Source organism: Danio aesculapii, chromosome 2 (assembly GCF_903798145.1).
Source record: "Danio aesculapii chromosome 2, fDanAes4.1, whole genome shotgun sequence".
Taxonomy (NCBI): Eukaryota; Metazoa; Chordata; class Actinopteri; order Cypriniformes; family Danionidae; genus Danio; species Danio aesculapii.
Genome location: NC_079436.1, coordinates 23,519,803 through 23,524,539, shown reverse-complemented (window position 1 = coordinate 23,524,539; position 4,737 = coordinate 23,519,803). Strand labels below are relative to the sequence as shown.

The window sequence follows — 4,737 nt, the reverse complement described above, 5'->3', positions numbered from 1 at the left end:
TTATGTTTAATCCACTTAAGTTTGTAAAAAACTAACAAGTTAACTTAATTGCTTCATGTTGTCCTAACACAAATTGATTGTGTGGAACCCAGCATTTTTTACAGTGTATAAAAGAAAAAACGGGCATCACGGTCAAAAAGCCTGAAGGATATATTTTGAAATACTGTATGGAAAAATGCTCTCTAATCTCTTTACAGGTTTCCTTGGAGCTCATCGGGCATTAAAGGGGAATTAAAGACATACAGAATTTTCCATTTTGTGTGAACCCTTTAATGCCAAAGTATGGTTGGATTTGGCACATTTGGAATGATAAGACCAATTTTAAGCAGCACAACTGTTTGCACCTAAGTTTAGTTGAATTTTTCGTACAAATTTATACAATCTCATTCATAGATTTTTGCAACGAGCATTTATGGTTAAAAGTGGGTCTTCATACATTACTTTTTGTTATCATTCATTCATTCATTCATTCATTTTCTTTTTCGGCTTAGTCCCTTTATTAATCCGGGTCACCACAGCGGAATTAACCGCCAACTTATCCAGCACATGTTTTACGCAGCAGATGCCCTTCCAGCCGCAACCCATCTCTGGGAAACATCCATACACACTCATTCTCTACGGACAATTTAGCGTACCCAATTCACCTATACCACATTTCTTTGCACTGTGGGGGAAACTGGAGCACCCGGAGAACATGCAAACTCCACACAGAAACACCAACCGACCCAGCCGAGGCTTGAACAGCCAACCTTCTTGCTGTGAGACGACAGCACTACCTACTGCGCCACTGCGTCGCCTGCACTTTTTGTTATTATTATAAATAATTTAATTCACATTTAATTGGCATCTTGTGAAATAGTTGTTTTCCTGTGTTAAGCATATTTTGCTGTTTGTTCAAACTACTTATTTAAAAAGAGCTGAAACAACACAATTCTTGAGATTTTTTAGGGACAAATTGTTTTATGTTCAATCTACTTAAATTTGTATAAAAAATATAAAAATAAGTCCTAATAGGTTAACTTATTTCCTTCATGTTGTCCCAACACAAATCAATGCATTTTTTTACAGTGTACCATGATTTCATAAATTCATGTGACGATACTAAAATGTTAACCGCTGAAAAAAATTACATTTTTAAATACCGATAAAGGCAAAAGATACTTTAAATGCACTGTAAGCCCGGACAGGTTGATTGAACCTAAAAAATTTATGGAAACTCGTTGCCCTAAAAAAGCTAATTTCATCTTGTTGAATAAACAACACTTTTTTAGTTTATTGTACTCATGATTTCAAATGCATTTAATTAAATATTTAGTTGACTGAAATAAAGGTTTTTAGTACAACACTATTGAAATCTTAGGTACAATAAACCTAAAAGGTGTTGTTTTTTCAACAAAACAAAATTAGCTTTTTTAGGGCAACGAGTTTCCATAAATTTTTTAGGTTCAATCAACCTGTATAGGCTTAATACATAAAATCTTGACCTGAATGTTGTGACAGAAATAATTAAAAATTTTGCTATTCACTATAAATGATTTAATGAAAATACACCTACATTACAAACAAGGACAAAGAATAAAAATTTACTTTACACTTTATTTAAAATCACGCATATCAATCCGAAACAAGTAACAAAAGAAAATGCCTTGTACAACAATTAGTCAATATTTATTGTTATAAATTGTATTAAAACAATTGCTTAAAATCTTTTAAACAATTTTTACAAACACATACAAATCATAAACAACCACAGTATGTTATTAAATTGTAACATTATGGAATATTAACACTTGCCAAACACTAAGGCATAGTTTAAAAAAATTTTGATCTCACAATTAGGACAGAAAGCCTGAAGGAATATGCCTTTTCTGTACCTTTTTACATGGCAAGTTGATTTTAACAGCCAGAATCTTACCCTTCAGTGTCTTCTTACCCAAACTTGTTGAATGAAAAGAAGGGTATTGTCCATGCACTTTGGGTAGCCTAGGTGTAGTTCATAAGTCAATCCAAAAAGTTACATGGCCTGGGGTATATTGTTCATTTCAACATTCCCCTCCTAGATGATTCCCACTGAGGATGGGTGGAGGCGGAAGGACAGGGGTTGCAGAGCCACATCTTCATTTTCTCGGTTAAGGAATCCAGTGGGCACATGTTGGCATGAGTCTCCATAATCTGAAGCTTACAACAATAAATAGATAACATAAATAAATCTTAGAGGTGTACATTTGATTTTAATATATATTATTTGTATTGAATGTTTTAGTTCTAGGCAAACATAATTTGTTAATTGTATACCCAAATAAATCCAGTATTCAATAATATATAAAATATGAAAATACTACAAAAAACTAAATACATTTTTTTGTATACAAGTCATTGCATACGGCATGAAAAGATTTGATATAATTAAATTACTAAAGATTTTATGTTATTCTACTTTTCATTTTAGAGTTTCAAAGGTGTTGATCATTATTCTATTTATTAATGAACTACAATAAGACATTGTTTGGGTGATTTATTTATTGTTATTGCTAACATAAATGCACATTAAGAAACATGATACAAAAAACGTATATTAACATACAAAAACATTTATTAATGATACTTACATGCTTTGAAGAACTCAGTTGGGTCATCACCAAGAAGTACTGGAAGCACTCAATGGCAACACAGTAAGACCTCTCTTTGACCTGACGATCTGGATCAGCTGTGGACAGTGATGATCAAGAGACCCATAGAATTCTTGCTTAAGATTCTTCCTAACTATCTGGTTGAATTCTTGATACACCTGTAGTAGTAAAACACACAAAAAAAATTTATTAACATCAGAGAAATGTCAAAATTGAACAACTGTCAAATTAACATGTTATCATGTTTATCAATGCTGTACTCAGTTCATTACAAGTACATTCCTGATATATGCATGGAAATGGCTGGTTCTTGCATAGCTCCCATGTTTAATTCTCTAATGTTTTAATAATAACCCTCTTTTGTCACAAGCAAATGTGCAATACTTACATTTTCATCTAATCCTGGTTGGCCTTGCTTTGATCTTTCTGGAATCTGCAGTTACAAAAATATACATTAGATTACTAGCTGACAAAACACATTTACATATTTTGATCTGTTTACTCCAAATTTCTCCCAAACAGATACTGTTAACCAAAAGAATTAGAGTGCAACAGCTATTTATTTATGTAGCTTTTCATTCTAATAACCTGAAAATGCACTTGCTAAGATCATGTTGATGAGCACAAGGTTACATATCTTTAAAAATTGCTGACTAACATGGATTCGTATTTATTACATGTGAAGAAAGAGGCAAATCTCAATGTATTCTAGTCTGTTTAATGCTTCACTTACAAAGAAACATTAAAAAAGCTCAGGTTAATGTTATGCTAAACATCTCTGACGATACATAACCACAACTGAAAAAATAACCAATTTACACAACAGATAACGCGGATGACTCATCGAATACAATATCAATATTAAACATGTGACGACCTCATAAAGCATGTTTTCACGTACAGTAACTGTAACGTTAAGTTATAATGCGGAGGCCGCGATCGGTTATAACGTAGCATAAATGAACACGCTAACACATGCAAAACTAACATTCACTTTTTTACAAATTATATGTTCGATGTCACGATCGCATTACGCACGTCTTTGCACTTTGCATGTCTTAGAGCTGTTTATAAATGTGGTAATGGCGGTTGCGATTGACCGGAACAATAACATGATCCTAACGTTAGACACAGCTTAATCTTAAATGTAGCTTTCTTGTTAACTGTTACATACTTTGTTTATTAAAGAAAAACATTGTATGGGCTGTTTGAGACAAAAATATGAAATCGTACTCACAGTGATCAGCAGCCATTCGAAAATGCGCGCTCAAGCTGTATCCACCAGTGACGTCAGTCCAAAGACAAAGAGCCAATCACATTTTCCCTTGCAGATCACTACTTTTACAACAGACTAGAATAAGCTTTGTTAAGTACATTCAATTTAAACATTCCAGTAGAATAAAAAATATCATGCAAATCGTACAACAAACTAAACAAATTGAGTAATTGAGCAAAAAAATTGGTATTTATGTTTATTGAATCTAGGTGTTTTGAATTAATACAACTTTAGGGATAACAGTGTGCTAAAAAACTCTATTAATACTTCACTAAATTGCTGAGCACTTAATTGCGTCTACATTATCAGCTCCACACACTGAAGTTACCGCTGTTGTCACTCTGTGTTGAGCATCTCTTTTGCTGTTCAGGTTTTGCAGGCATCTCAAGGGGTCGAGGTGCATTGGAAGTCAACCAACTCAATTATTTTTCTTTGAAACACTTCAGAATCTGCCCGCTTCTTGTACCTAGAAACAACACAGCAATCATGGCTGAGGAAACTGGAGGAGCAGAACGAATGCCTCTCATAGAGGAAACACACTGAAAAACTGATTCTAGAAGAAATTTGGTCATAATATATGCATTGCACACCTGTAAACTTCTTACTTGAAAAGGTGTTCAAAAGACTTAAAAGACTCTTCAAAAGGTCACAAAGCCTTTATAATTATCATGACCCATTTCATGATTCATGAATATTAGTAAAGTTTTATGCAGGTGTCAAAAATACTGAGATTTATTGTTCTTGCAGCAAGGGAAAAATACAGAAGAAACGCAAGTGATTCCTTTCTGGTTGCTCAAAGGGCAGCCCTTCGAGGACAGTTTTTATACAGGC

General features: G+C 33.5%; 1 long non-coding RNA gene across 2 annotated transcripts; it reads right to left on the bottom strand.

Annotated features, from left to right (window-relative positions):
* Positions 1-1,751: 1,751 nt before the first annotated feature.
* LOC130235968 (uncharacterized) lies at positions 1,752-4,076 on the bottom strand. 2 transcript variants are annotated; one of them, XR_008838428.1, is made up of 4 exons: positions 3,868-4,076; positions 3,019-3,063; positions 2,610-2,788; positions 1,752-2,178 (listed from the first exon to the last, which is right to left on the bottom strand). It is a non-coding gene; the product is annotated as an uncharacterized LOC130235968 (long non-coding RNA). The 2 variants fall into 2 exon arrangements; XR_008838427.1 differs by lacking the exon at positions 3,868-4,076 and having other exon boundaries at positions 3,019-3,148.
* Positions 4,077-4,737: the final 661 nt, after the last annotated feature.